The following is a 19167-nucleotide window of genomic DNA, read 5'->3' as shown; positions in this document are numbered from 1 at the left end:
ACAAAAGTTTCTGGAATGCTTTCTCTCCACTGTCTTGGATATTAGCACTTGCCTTCCTTTCAGTTATGCAAATTTCTGCAATCTGCTTGAATTCCTCCCCCTGAAAATGGGCCTTCCTTTTTCTACCATATGACCAAACTGCAAATTTTCCAAAATTTTATGCTCTGCTTCCCCTTTAAATATAAGTTCCTTTTTAGATCATCTCTTTGCTCACACACATGGGAATAGGCTGTTAGAATCAGCCAGGCCAAATCTTGAACACTTTTCTGCTTGGAAATTTCTTCCACCAGATAACTTCAATGCTCATTCTCAACTTCAAACTTCCACAGGTCCCCAGGGCAGGGGCACAATGCAGCCAACCTCTTTGCTAATGCATAACAAAAGTGACCATTGCTCCAGTTCCTAATTAGTTCCTCATTTCCATCCGAGACCGCCTCAGCCTGGACTTCATTGTCCATATCACTATCAGCATTTTGGTCACAAGAACTTCACAAGTCTCTATAAAGTTCCAAAGTTATTTTCCATTTTCCCATCTTCTTCTGAGTTCTCCATACAATACCATCCTTTGTCTGTTACCCAGTCCAAAGCTGCTTTCACATTTTCAAGTATCTTTATAGCAACGCCCCACTCCTCAGTACCAATGTTCTGTATTAGTCAGTTCTTGCACTACTATAAAGAAATACCTGAGACTGAGTAATTTATAAAGAAAAGAGGTTTAATTAACTTATGGTTCTGCAGTCTGTACAGGAATCATAGTAGCTCCTGCTTCTGGGGAGGCCTCAGGAAACTTACAATAATGGCAGAAGGTGAAAGGCAGGCAGGCACATTTTACATGGCCAGAGTAGAAGGAAGAAAGAGAGGGGAAAGGTGCTACATACTTTTAAACAACCAGATCTTGTGAGAACTCCCTCACTATACAGTACCAAGGAGGGGATGGTACTCCTTGTACCATCATTCATGAGAATTTCACCCTGTTAAATCAAACTAAATATGACCAGAGAAAGCCTCTGTAATTCCATAATTGAGTCCTTGAGAACAAACCATAACCCCATAACCTAACCAGTAGGCAGACAAGACTGAAAACCTAATTTAGGAATATGCTTCTGTAACAATTGCTGAGTCTCAGCCAAATCCAGCAGCCATACTTGAACCACTCATATGCTGCTGACTGTTCAAACTGTGTTCAAATAAAGCAAATGCCAAGCTGCAACCAATCCAGCTGTTCCTGTAACTCACGTCTGTTTTCTATGCATCACTTTCCTTTTTTTGTCTATAAATTTGCTGTGACCATGAGATGACCCTGGAGTCTATCTGAATCTGCTGTGATTCAGGAGTCTGCCCAATTTGCAAATGTTTTTCTCTTGCTCAATTAAACTCTGTTAAATTTAATTTGTCTAAGGTTTTCTTTTAACTGCCCCCATGATCCAATCACTTCCCATCTGCAACATTGGGAATTACAATTAAACATGAAATTTGGGTGAGGATACTCAAAAAAACAATCCAAGATCCAAGCCATATCAATGCTATTAACACTTAATAGACTGAGTTCACAATATCTCCAAGCTATGCCTGTAAAAGCTATGGTTCTTTACATAAATATGAGCTTAATATGTTTTCTCCTCTTCCTTCATCCATCTCTTTCCTAGCTTCTCATTTCTATTTTCCCTATCAAAGTACTTAGTTCCATTTTGATTGCTTTGCTCACGTTGATCCCTCCCTCCTCCACCCTTTCCCAAACCCTAACTCAAGAATGTGTTTCTTACTCTTTACCACTTTCTTTTATGACTTTTCCTCTCTTCAAGACAGAAGAAACAAAGGTCTATCCCTAATTAAAATCTCAGCTCCTTCATTGTGACCTCCTAGAACACTTTAGTCTTTTCGGTTATACCTCCTTTGATTTCAAATTCCTACGGGAGTAATTATCTTCCTCATTTGTCCATCACTCAGTCTGTGCATCAAAGCATTTTCATTTATCTTTCTGTGGAAATAATTTAGATATTAAACAGAATTGCACATCCCTCAAGAACAGAATCTCTTAAAACTCCTTATATTCCTAGGAGTGGCATAGTGCATAATTAGTCCTGAAGTCACATTCTTTTATTCTTATACCTGTGGCTACAAGGCAGCCTTAGTACCACCTAAATATCATGCAAAGGGATCTCCAAAAAGAAAATCATGTTATTGGAAAATGGAAGAAATCAGGGAGGGGAGAATTAAACAAAGCAGAATAGAAGAGATGGCCTCTATAATTCACTTATTCATTACCAGCCCTTTGTGACAGAGCTATCACATACTCCTGCTTATCATTCTAACAATATAAAGCGCTATATTGTGTAAAGAAGGCAATTGATAAATAAAACATGGGGTATATAATTCCAGCAAGGTGGTAACAAATAAATTTACACCTGAATTTGAATTTTGGAAATTAGGTTAATAAAAGCAAGAGTGTTTATTTTCTTAGTAAATATTTACTTTGGGTATTTAGAACCTATTGCAAGGCAAATGGCAGGTGCATAAAATTGACCCTCAAGTAAGGCGTCAATTAGATGATGATTACTTCTAACCTATTCTTGCCCAGAGCAGAGTAAATGGATATTATCTCTTCTCTAAATTGACCATATATTTTCCGTCTTCCCCAGGGCTGACCAAAAACTTCTTGTGTTCTTTCACCTTCTCATACCTTGAGTCTATGCATTGCTGTTCTACTTTTTCTGTGAGTGAACTTTGCCCCCTCCACTGCCCACCTTTTAGGAAGCAGACTCTTCCACTAATGATCCCGTCAACAAGACAGAAGGAATGAAGAGGTGACAGCATGTTCTGACTGTGTCCCAGCCTTCCTCAAAGTGGGAAAGGCTGTACTCACCCAAAGTGCCTACCACTCACACTTTGACCACTGCCTCTCACCCCACTTTCTCCCATATCCCTCATAAATCTTCTGTCCTCTGACTTTCACTCTGCCCAGCCCAACCTTTGTACCCATGGCTGTAGCCATCATCCTCCATTTGTATGCTTTATAACTCAATAATCAGGGTGCACCTTCCTCATATTTGTTTTTGCTTAATTTTAATTATTCACCTTTTGGTCTTTTAATATGTCTTTAGCTCATTTAATTTTGCTAGCATTTTATCTATTTTTAATTCTTACCTTATATTGTGGTCTTATTTCTAATTCCAATGTCATATTCCATATTAGTTCTTTCTGCCATTCTCCTTTTAATATTTTTCTGACAGTTTTTCTCTTTTAATATTTTTCTCTTCTATAATTTTGATTTCTTTCTTAAGTGACATTTTAAATTATTTTGAAATAATAATGACTCAAGGCAACAAAGATAAAAAGGGGAAATTCCTCATGATTCTCATGCAAAATATTTATTCAAAACTTTATAAAATGTTCTATTTCTCTGTTTTCCTCATTCCTGAATATATTCCTCTTCTTATTTCTCTATCTCCCAAGGCAAGAACAAGCAACTAATAAGACTTTGTGACCACAGTTAATAATAATATATTGTATATTTCAAAATTGCTTAAGAATAGATTCTTAATATTCTCCCCTAAAAAACTGTTAAGTTGGTAAGGTGAAGGATACATTAATTACCTTGATTGAATCTTTCTGCAATGTATACATAGAACAAAACACCACATTTTACTACTTAAATATAATAAATTATTTATGGCCGGGCGCGGTGGCTCAAGCCTGTAATCCCAGCACTTTGGGAGGCCGAGACGGGCAGATCATGAGGTCAGGAGATAGAGACCATCCTGGCTAACACAGTGAAACCCTGTCTCTACTAAAAAAATACGAAAAACTAGCCAGGCAAGGTGGCGGGTGCCTGTAGTACCAGCTACTCGGGAGGCTGAGGCAGGAGAATGGCGTGAACCCTGGAGGCAGAGCTTGCAGTGAGCAGAGATCTGGCCACTGTACTCCAGTCGGGGTGACAGAGCGAAACTCCGTCTCAACAACAAAAACAACAACAACAACAACAAAAGAAATTATTTATTTATTTATTTAAGAGAGGGACTCTCACTCTGTTGCCCAGGCTGGAATGCAGTGGTGCTGTATTGGCTCACTGCAACCTTCACCTCCTGGGTTCAAGTGATTCCCTTGCCTCAGCCTCCCGGGTAGCTGGGATTACCGGCATCCACTACCATACCCAGCTAACTTTTGTATTTTTAGTAGAGACAGGATTTCACCATTTTGTCCAGGCTGGTTTTGAACTTCTGACCTCAGGTGAGCCGCCCACCTTGGCCAAAGTGCTGGGATTACAGGCGTGAGCCACCGCACCTGGCTTATTATTGTTATTTAAGATAGAGTCTCACTCTGTCACCCAGGCTGCAGTGTAGTGACACGATCTCGGCTCACTGCAATCTCCACCTCCCGAGTTCAAGCAATCCTCTCACCTCAGCTTCCAGAGTAGCTGGGACTACAGGCATGCACCACCACGCCCAGCTAATTTTTTTGTGTTTTTAATAGAGACAGGGTTTCACCATTCTGGCTAGGCTGCTCTCAAACTTCTGATCTCAAGTGATCTGCCCACCTCAGCCTCCCAAAGTGCTGGGATTACAGGTATGAGCCACCAAGCCTGCCTAAATATAAAAAAAATTTTCTGTCAATTGAAATTTTGTTTAAAAAGACACTGAAATCCCATAAGCTCCTGGCACTGGTTGAAGTGGCTCATGCATGAAGGAGAAAATAACAGAACAGTTAATGGAGATGCTATTATGACTAGTTTAAAAGAGTCTCCAGATTAAAAGGTTTGTGTTTGAAGACACTCTGAGGATATCAGCCTCCACAGTTGTGCATATGTCAGAAAACATCAAAAATATTAGCAAAATGCAATGTTGACACCATACCATGCTGTAGATCCAGACAGCAGCAAATGTCCCCAGTGTAATTTGCATCTTTGGAACAAGCTCAAGTTCAATGCTTTCTTAAATCTATCAAAAGAGATTACTTCTCACCTTAATGACACCAAGAGGGTGAAGAGATTTTCAAAATTGTCACCAAGACAGGTTTTTCATTTCTTGATTGTCCTGGAATTTCAGAAAAGCAGAAATAGGTTGTTAGGAAATCCCTAGGTTTATTTTTAGAGAGTCTAATTCTAGAATCCCAGATCTCACTCTCAGTACTTTTTCCCAGAAGGTGCTCGGTGGCTTGGTGTAATCAGACAGACTAAGGTTCAGAAAACACAGAAGTCGTTGGAAACCAGCCAGGTGGACAATGTGGAATATAGAATTGCACTTGGGTTTTCTAAAAATAATATTGGTTAAGTTTGTACTTTATTATCCCTTTGCCATAATTTCCCTTACTTACTTTATACAATTCTTTTCTTCTTGAATTTTATGGGTAAATACTTTGAAGGACAATGTGGGACATATGTTAATTAATTAGTTAATCACTGCAGAGATAAATGAACACAAATGTTTCTGTAGATGTAATTTTTATTGAGCTCTCTTAGACATTCAAAAATTAGCTATGAACACGCAAAAAGGCTCAAGTCTTTATTCATGTTAACTTTATTGCATTTTTTATGATGAAAAGAGTGCTTTAACTTTATTGCACTTTTTATGATAGAAAGAGTACTGTCTTGATTCCATATTTTATTTCAGTTCTTACTCTTTTTGTAAACTCCTGCCACTTCCATTCTCCACCTGTCTTCAAGATGCACCCATTTGTCTCATATTCATCTTATTTTATAATATTGCATTATGTGTATTTTTAATTTATATAAATTACACTTATATGTATTTTATTGTTTATTTCTGTTTTTTTTCCCTACTCAATGCTGTTTTTAACATCTACTCATGTTACCCTATTGATCTAGTAACTTTGTACTCTTTTCCTATTGCTGCTATAACAAATTACCAGAAATTTAGTTGTTGTATTTTTTTTTTTTTTTTTTTTTTTTTTTTTTTTTTGAGACGGATCTGTCCCCCAGGCTGGAGCGTAGAGGCCGGATCTCAGCTCACTGCAAGCTCCGCCTCCTGGGTTTACGCCATTCTCCTGCCTCAGCCTCCCAAGTAGCTGGGACTACAGGCGCCCGCCACCTCGCCCGGCTAATTTTTTGTATTTCTTTTAGTAGAGACGAGGTTTCACCGTGTTAGCCAGGATGGTCTCGATCTCCTGACCTCGTGATCCGCCCGTCTCGGCCTCCCAAAGTGCTGGGATTACAGGCTTGAGCCACCGCGCCCGGCCAGTTGTTTTAAAACAACACAAACGTATTCCCTTAAGTTTTGGAGATCAGAAGCCCAAAATGGGTCTCACTGAGCTAAAATCAAGATGTTATACCAGCATTACTTTTTTTTTTTTCTGGAAGCTCTAGGGAAGAATTTGTTTACTTGCCTTTTCCAGCTTCCAAAGGCTGCCCACATTCCTTGACTTATGGCCCCTTTTCATCCTCGAAGTCAGCAGCAATGGTTGGTTGAGCCTTTCTCACACTGCATCACTCTGACACTTCTGCCCCTCTGGTCTCCACTTAAGGATGCTTGTGATTATCCTGGGTCCACCTAGATAATTCAGAATAGTGTCATAATTTTAAGTTCAGGTGATTAGCCACTTGAATTCCATCTGAAAACTTTATTTTTCCTTGCCATGTAAGCCAACATATTCACAGGGAGTAGGACACAGGCATTTTTGGGAGGCCATTATTCAGCCTACCCAAATGACATCATATTCCATACTTTATCTGCCATATTTTCATGTACCTCTTCCTCTTTCTAAGGGACAGTTGCATTGTCTCTACTAGGCACCATAAAAATATTATTATAGGTTATGTTACATTAATATTATATAGCATATATTACATTGCACAGTATAAAAGTGTTATGTTGAGCCGGGCGCGGTGGCTCAAGCCTGTAATCCTAGCACTTTGGGAGACCAAGACGGGCGGATCCTGAGGTCAGGAAATCAAGACCATCCTGGCTAACATAGTGAAGCCCCGTCTCTATTAAAAATACAAAAAGTTAGCCGGGCTTGGTGGCGGGCACCTGTAGTCCCAGCTACTCTGGAGGCTGAGGCAGGAGAATGGCTTGAACCCGAGAGGCGGAGCTTGCAGTTAGCCGAGATTGCGCCACTGCACTTCAGCCTGGGCGACAGAGTGAGACTCCGTCTCAAAAAAAAAAAAAAAAAAAAAAAAAAAAAAAAGTATATCAATTTTATATATATATATGTACACACATACAGTTGGCGCTGTCTATATCCTTGGGTTTCATATCCACAGATTCAGTAAAGTGTGGGCTGAAAATATTTGAAAAAAATTTAAATAATAATGCACCAATAAAAAATAATACAAGTAGAAAACCTTAACAGAAGGTGCCACAGACTGTATTTAGAAAGGCCACATAAATTCTATACTTATGAATATCTTATTTTACTAGTTATATTAGTTGCCCATTGCTGCTGTAACAACTCACTACAAATGTATTGGCTTAAAACAACACAAATTTATTCTCTTACGGTTCTGGAAGCCAGAAGCCCCAAATCAGTTTTAGTAGATTAAAGTCAATATGTCATCAGGGCTGATTTCTTCTACAGAATTCAGGGAAGAATTGGTTTCTTGTCTTTTCTAGATTCTGGATGCCGCCTCCATTCCTTCCGCAAATAACTTCAACCTCTTGCCTTCACGGTCACATGTTCTAGCTCCTCTTCCATCTCCCTCTGCCTCCTGCTTGTAAGAACACTTGTGGTTACATTTAGGACTCACCTGGGGCCACATGGGTAATCTAAGTAATCTTCTCATCTCAAGATCCTTAACTTTATCATATCTGCAAAGTCTCTTTTGTCAGGTAAGTTAACATTCACAGATGCCAGGAATTTTGACAGTGATGTCCTTGAGAGCCATTATTCAGCTGACCACTGAATTCCTAGTCTTATTTCATAATGGACCTTTTCTCATTATTTCAATGTATTCATTTATATAAAAATTATTATACACATATAATATTTCAGACACAGTGCCCTACAGTGAAATGATAACTTCATAATAATGTGCTTTCAAGGGGTGGAGAGAGGGTAACAACAAAACATGGAATATTACTAAGAATTGCTTTGACTTTTTCTGGGTTTCCAATTCATTCTGCACAGTGTCTTAGTTACATGATAACATTACCTGAATATTACAAACCTACTTTACATCTGAGTCTTACCTAAATGTCTGGATTCCTGTTCCACTATGAGCCTCTCTTTTATACACCCCTACACAGGACTGATTCTCTAGTGCCAGACCCAGACTCCACCTTTCCACTATTTCTGGGCCCTCTTCCAAACCTAATTTACTCCAGCATACAAACCTACCCTACTCCCCTACCCTTGGATCAGGCTGGCTTGACTAATTAATTAAAGGATCTTACTTTTAGCCTTTGAATGACATCATTGAGAACATCAGTTTACATCTAAAGAAGATGACTTGCTGTGCTCCATGAGTCATCATTACACATAATTTAAGTGCAACATCAACAGCGTATCTATTTTATATATCCATAGCCTTCAGGCATTTACATCTCTTATGATAAAAGATAAAAATTATGTATTACTTAAAGCCATCATTTTTCATTATGATTGTTATTAATGAGGCCATTCAATACATGTAGTATAAAAGAGTATTGGGAATCTGAAATATCAAACATAACTTTAATATTGAGCTTTTATTTCTTTCTCTATATGTACTAAATTCTTTCTCTTGTTGCAAGCCTCTATGATGTTTATTTATTTTTCATGGACCAATTACTATCTAGTGGAATGCAGAGGTCTAGTTGGAGGGAAAACTGGTGGAAAGGAAAAAGTTATGGCTCTTGGTCTCAGGATAAAAGCTACAAAGCAGTACAGGTATGGATGGTGGAGATAAAATTATTTTAAGAGTTTCTTCTGATTAAGATGATACAGGAAGAGGAAGAAATAAGATGCTGGGAGTAATGGAGAGTGCTATGGTAGAAGAAAATTGTTATCCTAGGTCTCAAATGGATTCTTAAAATTTTTGAGAAAGGCAGAATAGTTAATTAAATAACATGTTTAGTATTAGGCAGAAAATGTAAGAAAAATCATATGTTTGAATTCATTGCATCTCTATCCCAAGTCTTCCAGCTTCTCTCAAAAGCTAATTGTGCTGTTCTACTCATTGGATATTTGTTTTTTACTTTTATTTTGCCATTTGGCTATATCATTTATTTAACTTAATTATCTTAAATTAAATAGAATGTTTCAGGTGTGGATAGACCAGAATCAAGTAGTCAGGCAAGGATAATTGACTCTCCAAAATGTGAGATAATTGTTCCTGTGATGTGAGCTCAAAATAGGGTATCCAATTTCCATGTTTATAAGACCAAAGCGAGAGAGTGTTCACATGTTTCATCCTATTATTCCATTTTTTCACAGGTATCTTACCATATTGGATCACATTTGTTGATTTTTTTAGTTTTCTCTGGAAGGATATACATTCAGTGTGAATAACTTGGAAAGCAGGAGATGCTGCGAGTGAGGCAGAGACCAGATGGGGAGAGCAGATTAGTTATCGGTTTGTGATATGCTTCAAGGGGACACCAGGCCAACACAGTTGGAAGCTGCATACTCAGTGATTCATTCCATATACTAATTTCATTGGTAAAATAATTTTTTGTGTGGATGAAAAGAAGTGAAAATGTAAATCTTATTTAGGAAGGACTGACATTTAACATAATGCCCTTGTTGTAATAAAATAAACTCAATAAAATGACAAAACAAAACAGGAGATTTTAAAAAACTAACTCATCTCTAGAGTTTCTTGATTATTTATAGAAGCTTACCTGGATGGGTTTTATACCTGAAATGCTTGACATTTGCAAGCCAGGGTTCTTTCCCATAGGGGCATAGCCCCTTTCTTTGACATGCGTGATTTTTCACTGGAGCCTAGAACTTATACATAAATAGAAGATAAAGGTAGAGTACAAACAGCCCATTACTTGAAATAACATTGGATCCAGTTGCAAAAATATGGCTTTCTGAAGTAAGCAAGTGATCATTACACATAAATTAAGTGCAACATCAACAGTGTATCTATTTTATATTTTCATAGGCTTCAGGCATCTACATCTCTTTGACATGTCACGCCAAATACAATGTAGGTATAACTGTCCTTTATGGAATTTTGGCAACCCTGTGGATGCCAGTGTGTCCAACACATCCTATGCAACATGTGAGATCTTCTCAGCTGCAACTGTCATCAAGGCCCTTGGTTATTTCCTTCTCCTTAGGCCCTATAGAAACCAGATTTTCATGTGCACCACCAGAGGAAATCTGTACTCACAATCCTACCCTGCACACTTTGTTGATCTGAGGCTTCCCTGGTACGGTTGAGGTATGAGACATGTGGGACCTGCTCAGTGGGATTTAACATACTGCAGGGTGAACTGTTGACCCCAGTGAAATCAAGAAGATAGCAGGTAATTCTTTCCCTTCCACAGACAGACTATCCTGATGCAGGTCTCCATATGGTCTCTCTAAAGATGGTCTCATGAGATCAAGCAATTGGTTGTGCTAGTAACAAGCAGTGGCCAGATGGTTAAAGCACTTCCCTGTATTTGCTCTTCCACCTTTCCTGCCTCAGCTCCCTTGTCCTTCACTCCTGATTTCCTGGGATTGTTCTTCTATATAAAGTATCTACATAAGCCTTTGCCTCACACTGCTTTCTAGAAAAGTTGGTTTAAGAGAAACAGCTGTAGGCAAAGATGTGTATGAGTGGGCTCCTCTCCCAATCCAACCTCTGAAAGATGATTCAAATGAAGGCAAGAATCTTCTAGATTTATATGAAATTCTAGGCAGTCTTTGTCCTGGGTGTCTTTTCACTTTGAACAATTTATCCTATAGTATGCCCCATTGTTCCTCTCCCAATCCAACCTCTGAGAGATGATTTGAATGAGACCAAAGATCTTCTTCTAGTTTTAAATGAAATTCTAGGTGGTCTTTTTCCTGGGTGTCTTTTCACTTTGAACCATTTATCCTATATAGTATGCCCCATCATTCCTCCCCCAATCCAACCTCTGAAAGATTATTTGAATGAGTCCAAAGATCTTCTAGTTTTTTGGGTGTTTTGTTTTGTTTTGCTTTGTTTGTTTGTCTGTTTTGAGATGGAATCTTGCTCTGTCGCCCAGGCTGGAGTGCATGGCTGCGATCTTGGCTCACTGCAACGTCTGCCTCCCTGGTTCAAGTGATTCTCCTGTTTCAGCCTCCCAAGTAGCTTCTTCTAGTTGTATATGAAATTCTAGGTGGTCTTTTTCCTGGATGTCTTTTCACTTTGAACCATTTATCCTATAGTATGCTCCATCTTTTTGCAACTAGATACAATATTATTTCAAGTAATTGGGGTACTCAGCTATAAATTGTGTCCCACTGGTAGTTTATTTACCATTATGAGAAAAATCACGATTCAGGCTATGTCATGTTAAGGAACACTCATAAACATGATCCAAAAGGTAAACACTGAACAATGGGCTCCCCAGTTGAATAGAAGAAACTCCTATTGCTCAGTCTCATCTAACAAAAGGAGATGGAATTGTCCTATAATTAGGATCCATTCTGAACCAGGGGCGTTAAGGCAAGCTGTGTAAGTTAGGCCCCATTAGGAAGCTGTGCAATTTGGTAGAAACTCTTGAGAGAGAAGGAACAAGCACACATGAGGCATTAGGCTCAGGCATTGCAAAGACGTGTGCCCCTGACACTTGAGCAGTACTTCCATCAGCAAAATGATGAATTCTAAGTTTTGGCTTCCTGATTCTATGAAACTTATAGTTTAGTTTCAAGAAATGCACTGAGACCAACTAAATCATGTGTGAAAACTTTCAGTATACAAAGCTCTAGGTCAGAAGTTATTAAACATGGTCTCAGGAAACTTCTATACTCTCCAAAATTATCGAGGACCCCAAGTCCTTATTTTAATTTGAATTATAGCTATCCATTTTACTAGAGTAAAAATGAAAATTGAGAAAATAGAAAAAATATTTAATTCATTTAAAATAGTAACAAATACATTTTATGCTAACATAGATAGTGTATTTTTAGGAAAAAGTATATTTCTAAAACAACATAATAATGAAAAAAGTAACATGGTTTTACATTTCTTCAAAACCATGTAATATTTTGCTTAGTAGAAGACAGCTGAATTCTCGTATGTGTTTTGCATTAAATCTGTAGTTGAGAAAGATAGAAGTGTTTCAATAACTTTTCAGATAACTATGGATATTCATGTTTGCTACTACACTCAAACTTAATAAAAGGTTTTAAGAGGTATTTCTTTCTTTTCTTTTTTCTTTTTTTTCTTTTTTTGAGATAGGGTTACACTCTGTCACCCAAGCTGGAGTGCAGTGGCACAGTCCTTGCTTAGTGCAATCTCTGCCTCCAGGATTCAAGTGATTCTCCTACCTCAGCCTCCCCAGTAGCTGGGATTACAGGCATGCACCATCACACCTAGCTAATTTTTGTATTTTTAGTAGAGACAGGGTTTCGCCATGTTGACCAGGCTGGTCTCAAACTCCTGACCTCAAGTGATCCACCTGCCTCTGCCTCCCAAAGTGCTGGCATTACAGGCGTAAGCCACCATGCCTGGTTGAGGTATTTCTTAAATAATTTTTTGCAATGTGAATCTGAAGCCATATTAATGATTTTTGTTGTTGTTGTTACTCTGTTACATTAAAATCCCTTTGGTCTAACTTGTACTTTGAATGGATGTTTTACCCATATATTATTTTGTAACAACATATATAGATCAATTAGAAAATACTGATATACTGAGTCATGCACATGTTCCATATGCTGACATGTTTTCATATAAAATAGCAAAAATGTCACAACCACCCTGATCACAGAAGTGTTTATGATTTAGGAGATAGTCTAGTTCACAATGGTACCTAGACATTTTCCCAAAATTCTGGATAATGCTAAAGAGCTCAAATTTTATCACTGACAATGAACATTGTCAGTTACTGTCCATGATTCTATGAAACATCGTTTATATGATGCTGACAACGAACATTATCAGTTATTTGTCATAAATGGACTGGCTTCATTCCTTTTTGAGAAAATGTCTACCAAATGCCCAAATCTGATAACCAGTTTGCCTGTCAGTAGTTTTTACAAGCAGAATTAAAAAAAAAAAAAAAAAAAAGTCAGTGCTAGCTGAGCTCACAACTAATACAATCACACTAATCTCTTTCCTCAAGAAAACATCAAACTTCAACATGCAGCAGAGTGCTTTATATGTTTCCCATGTCATCACATAGAGTGGAACATTAAAATAACATGCATTCAAGGTCAACAGTTAACACGATTAATAACATACTGTTTTAGTAAGGACAATTTTTTAAAAAATGAAATTGGCCTCTTTTTTTCTTTTTTCTGCTAGTATGTGGTGATAAAGAATTTGAGAATTACTACACTTCCGTAGTAATCAAGCACATTGTCTTGATTCATAGAGGTGCCAGCAGCGTTGCCCACTATTGCTCTGTGTAAATATTAACACAGTGAACCGCCAGGTGATCACAGACTACACTTGGAGAATCTCTGCTCCAGGGTATTTCATGGGGTGGGAGAGGATCCAGTAAAGCACTTCTATGAGTCTGATGTTCTGGCAAAGGGAAAAAAGAAACATCTGTACTCCAGTTTTGGAAGACAAGGGAATCAAAAGCACACAAGAATCAAGAGACAAAGGGAGTCCTCCACAGAAGGTGGTTGCCAAATCAAAGATGGATGCCAAAAGAAGAGATCACAAAGATCATAAACCCAGTAATAAGTTTAGGAATCAGGGGACCATGTAAAGAGAAAAATAATGGTTAGAATGCCAACAAGAGAGATGCCTGAGTGAATTTTGGGAAAAGACAGTATTGTAAAATGGTTTGTCTTGAAGTCTCCATTATATGAAATAGGAGAGTTGGCTGTGTTTAAAAGGCCAGTGACCAGTGACTTTAGGGATCTCTCTAAGTTGAATGCTGGGTATGTTGGTGAATCATAAGCATATTTAGATATACGTGGCATTAAGGAAATCTTAATATAAATCTCAAAAAATAAAATATATATAAGCTAAGGGCAATTCTGTGTATTACAAAATATTGATACACAACTTACAAAAGGATTTAACATGCCATTCCTTTCAATATCACCCTACTGATTTCATCAAGCCTGCAAAATAGGTGATTCACAAAACTTCAGACTTAGGGAGAAAAGCACTTATGTGAGTAGGTTGCCTCTAGGGAAGTAGAGAAGTAAAAACATTTCTTATCGACACAGCTTCTTAAAAGGAATACAGTGACATTTATTAGGCTCTCTAAAAGGAGAAAATATTCAAGAAAACTGAACAATAATGTGCTGCAATAAAATTTGATATTTTAGTAATTATGGAAAAATAGAGACTACAAATCACAAGGGAAAGAACTGTAAATAATGCATCTTAAAAATCTCAACATTAAATAAAACTCAAACAATAGGATTTGCCACTTTAGTTTTCCATACTATTCTCCTAAGGCTCTAAACCGTGTTTTATGTGATTTTCCTTTAACTCAGGTTTATTGTGGTAAAAATTTACATGCAGGAAAGTGTACCCTTTTTCAGGTGACAAGTATTTTGACAGATATATACAGTCAGGTAATTACCACTAGCACAATCAAAACAAAAATTCCAACTACCTGAAAGAATTTTCTCATGTTCCTTGGTAGTCAATCCCTGACCCCCAACTCTAACATGGGCAACATGCTATTCAAATTCTGTTTCACAATTTTTCTAGAATGGCATATGAATGAAATCATACAGTGTGAGCCTTTTGTATCTGTTTTCTTTCACCTAGCCTTATGATTTTGAGATTTATTCATATTGTTTGGTGCAGCAGTGTATTAGTCTGTTTTCACACTGCTGATAAAGACACAACCAAGACTGGACCATTTACAGAAGAAGATGTTTAATGGACTTAGAGTTTCACATGGCTGAGGAAGCCTCACAATCAAAGTGGAAAGCAAGGAGGAGCAAGTCACATCTTACGTGGATGGTGGCCAATAAAGAGAGCTTGTGCAGACAAACTCCTGTTTTTAAAACCATCAAATCTCCTTAGACCCATTCACTATCATGAAAAGAACAGCATGGAAAAGACCCGCCCCCATGATTGAATTACCTCCCACTGGGTTCCTCCCATGACAGGTGGGAATTATGGGAGTTACAATTCAAGAAGAGATTTGGGTGGGGACACAGCCGAACCATATCATTCCACCCTAGCCTTCCCAAGTTTCATGTTCTCACATTCCAAACCAATCATGCCTTCCCAACAGTCCTCCAAAGTCTTAACTCATTTCAGCATTAAGTTAAAAGTCCACAGTATAGAGTCTTATCTGGGACAAGGCAAGTCCCTTCCACCTATGAGCCTGTGAAATCAAAAGCAAGTTAGTTATTTGTGGCCAGGTGTGGTGGCTCATGCCTGAATCCCAGCACTTTGAAAGGCCAAGGTGGGCAGATTACCTGAGGTTAGGAGTTTGAGACCAGTCTGGCCAACATGATGAAATCCCATCTCTACTAAAAATATAAAAATTGGCCGGGCGCGGTGGCTCAAGCCTGTAATCCCAGTACTTTGGGAGGCCAAGACGGGCGGATCACGAGGTCAGGAGATCGAGACCATCCTGGCTAACACGGTGAAACCCCGTCTCTACTAAAAATACAAAAAACTAGCCGGGCGAGGTGGTGGGCGTCTGTAGTCCCAGCTACTTGGGAGGCTGAGGCAGGAGAACAGCGTAAACCCGGGAGGCAGAACTTGCAGTGAGCTGAGATCCGGTCACTGCACTCCAGCCTGGGTGACAGAGCGAGACTCCGTCTCAAAAAAAATATATAAAAATATAAAAATTACCTAGGCATGGTGGTGGGAACCTGTAATCTCAGATACTTGAGAGACTGAGGCAGGAGAATTACTTGAATCTGGGAGGCAGAGGTTGCAGTGAGCTGAGATCATACCACAGCACTCCAGCCTAGGCAGCAGAGCAAGATTCCATCTCAAAAAAAAAAAAAAAGAAAAAACCAAGTTAGTTACTTCCTAGACACATGGGAGTACAGACATTGGATAAATACAGTCATTCCAAATGGGAGAAATTGGTCAAAACATAGGGTCCACAGGCCCCATGAAAGTCCAAAATCCAGCAGGGCAGTCAAATCTTAAATCTCCAAAATGATTTCCTTTGACTCCATCTCTCACATCCAGGTGACGCTGATGCAAGAGGTGGGTTCCTATGGTCTTGAGCAGCTCCACCCCTGTGGCTTTGCAGGGTATAACCCCCCTCCTGGCTGCTTTCACTGTCTTGCATTGAGTGTCTGCAGTTTTTCTAGGTGCACAGTGCAAGCTGTCAGTGGATCTACCATTCTGAGGTCTGGAGGACAGTGGTCTTCCTCTCACTGCTCCACTAGGTGATGGTTCCCAAGCAAGGGCTCTGTGGGGGTTCTGACCCCACATTTTGCATCCACACTGTCCTAGCAGAGGTTCTCCATGAGGGAGAACCTCACCCCTGCAGCAAACTTCTGCTGAGGCATCAGGGGTTTCCACACATCTTCTGAAATCTAGGCAGAGGTTCCCAAAACCCAATTTTTGACTTCTGTGCACTAGCAGGAACAATGACATGTGGAAGCTGCCAAGGCTTGCCACTTGCACCCTCTGAAGCCATGACCCAACCTCTACATTTGCCCCTTTCAGCCATGGCTGGAGTGGCTGGGTTGCAGGGCACCAAGTCCCTAGGCTGCACATAGCATCGGGACTCTGGGCCCAGCCCCCAAAACCACTTTTTCCTCCTAGGCTTCCAGGCCTGTGATATGAAGGACTTCCCTGAAGACCTCTGACATGCCCTGGAGACATATTTCTCATTGTTCTTGGAGATTAACATTTGGCTCCTTGTTACTTATGCAAATTTCTGTAGCCAGCTTGGATTTCTCCTCAGAAAATGAAATTTTATTTTCTGTCACATTGTCAGGTTGCAAATTTTCTGAACTTTTATGCTCTGCTTCCTGTATAGAACTGAATGCTTTTAACACCATGCAAGTCACCTCTTGAATGCTTTGCTGCTTAGAAATTTATTCAACCGGATATCCTAAATCATCTCTCTCAAGTTCAACATTCCACAAATCTCTAGAACAGGGGCACAATGCCACCAGTCTCTTTGCTAAGATAGCAAGAGTCACCTTTACTCCAGTTCTCAAAAAGTTCCTCATCTCCATCTGAGACCACCTCAGCCTGTACTTTATTGTCCATATCACTATCAGCATTTTGGGCCAAGCCATACAACAAGTCTCTAGGAAGTTCCAAACTTTCCCACATTTTTTCTGTCTTCTTCTGAGCCTTCCACACTATTCCAACCTCTGCCTGTTACCCAGTTCCAAAGTTGTGTTCATATTTTCAGGTATCTTTTTGGCAGTACCCCACTCTACTGGTACCAATTTACTGTATTAGTCCATTTTTATGCTGCTGATACGAAGACATACCCAATACTGGGCAATTTACAAAAGAAAGAGTTTAATGGACTTACGGTTTCACGTGGCTGGGGAGGCCTCACAATCACTGCAGAAGGCAAGGAGCAAGTCACATCTTACATGGATGGCAGCAGGCAAAGAGAGAGCTTGTGCAGGGAAATTCCCGTTTTAAAAACCATCAGATCTCATAAGACTTATTCGCTATCACAAGAACAGCACAGGAAAGACCTGCCTCCATAACTCAGTCACCTCCCACTGGGTTCCTCCCATGACACGTGGGAATTGTGGGAGCTACATGGTAAGATTTGGGTAGAGACACAGAGCCAAACCATATCATCTTTCTATTGGTGAGTAGTACTCAATTATTTCCACTCACCAGTTGATGAACATTTGAGTCATTTCCAGTGTAGGGCTAAAATAAATAAAGTTTACAAAATCATTCACTTTTGGATCTTATTATAAACGTATATTTCCATTTCTCTTTGGTAAAAATGTCTGGGTTACAATGGTAAGTGTATTGTTTTAAAGTTTTAAGGTTTTAAAGTGTAAAGTTGTAAAGTTAAATTTAAAAGGAGCTGCCAAATCATTTTCTAAGGTGGCCATATGTTTTGCATTCCTACCAGCAATACTTGAGTCTCCATTGCTCAGCATCCTCACCAGCACTTGTTCGTTTGAATTTTAGTCACTGTACACACTGTATAGATTAGTATTTAGTATCAGAGGTGGATTTGACATACCTAATGTTGGGCACTTTCCATGTGCTTAGCCACCATCCATAACTCTTCTTTGGCAGTATCTATTCAAATCCTTGTCTATTCTATGTGGAGGTAAGTGGTGGAACATATGGAGATGATTTGTAAACCTTGAGGTAAATAATACCGATGGCCAGAAATAGATACATTTCGTGAAGCGGTTAGAAGTGAGTTGAGTCAATTTATATTTGTTGTTTTTGTTGCTTTGGTAATCAGCATATCAGAAATGTCAGACTCCTCCAGCTGTGGGCTGCTGTTCCCTGGCATTAATTGTGGAGCATCTCATGGTAAGGAAAGGCTGGGATTGGGGATGGGGGAAAAGATCCTATTTTTTCTTGTCCAGCCCAGTTTTGGTCGAGTTTGAAGGGTGCACCTTTCCCAGTTCACCCTCCACTTGCCCTCCATGGCAGCAAAACTCTGACTTGTAACTGTGGGGGTGTTGGTTACGAAACTCACCCACCTCTTCTACAGTGACAGAGATCCTCGCTTTGTATCAATGTAAGATCTTGGGTTCAGTGGTGTTTCCTGGCCTTCTGCTTTCTGTTTATATCTTCCCACAAGGTGCAGGGTTCTATATCTTCCCTGTACCTACATGTGTGAGAAAGCTACACATGTGAGAAGGGTCTAGGGAAGTTGTGCCTCTCTTGAGTGGCAGCCAGTCACCACCCGTATGTCTGTACTACCAAGGGGGATTTCTCTCTGATCTATTGTCATGCCTCCTCGATCCTTCCAGTAAGGATGCAGTAATATACAAAGTAAAAATACCCTATTTTTTTAAAGACAGGAATAAAATATGCAGAAGTGATAATAGGTGTGTCTTTGTAGTGGAGCTATAGATTAATTTTATAATACTTGGCACTTCCAAAAATTTCTAAAACAAAATTCATTACTTGTTGAAATGATTACAGTTCGAACAGAACAAAACTTTTTAAAGCATGCACTGATTACCCGCCTAATGGAAGGCATGAGT

General features: G+C 39.2%; 1 long non-coding RNA gene across 2 annotated transcripts in view; it reads right to left on the bottom strand.

Moving 5' to 3' along the window:
- LOC144333329 (uncharacterized) overlaps window positions 1-17360 on the bottom strand; it is a 95222-nt gene extending 77862 nt beyond the window's left edge. For both annotated transcript variants that reach the window (XR_013401906.1, XR_013401907.1), the window contains exons 1-4: window positions 15842-17360; window positions 7453-7660; window positions 6340-6503; window positions 4959-5030 (exon numbers count right to left, since the gene is read on the bottom strand). This is a non-coding gene — a long non-coding RNA (uncharacterized LOC144333329). The remainder of the gene's footprint in view (window positions 1-4958; window positions 5031-6339; window positions 6504-7452; window positions 7661-15841) is intronic.
- Window positions 17361-19167: the final 1807 nt, after the last annotated feature.

Source organism: Macaca mulatta, chromosome 12 (genome assembly GCF_049350105.2).
Source record: "Macaca mulatta isolate MMU2019108-1 chromosome 12, T2T-MMU8v2.0, whole genome shotgun sequence".
NCBI classification, from domain to species: Eukaryota; Metazoa; Chordata; class Mammalia; order Primates; family Cercopithecidae; genus Macaca; species Macaca mulatta.
Note: the sequence above shows the minus strand (reverse complement) of the source record. Positions and strands in the feature narration are given on the sequence as shown.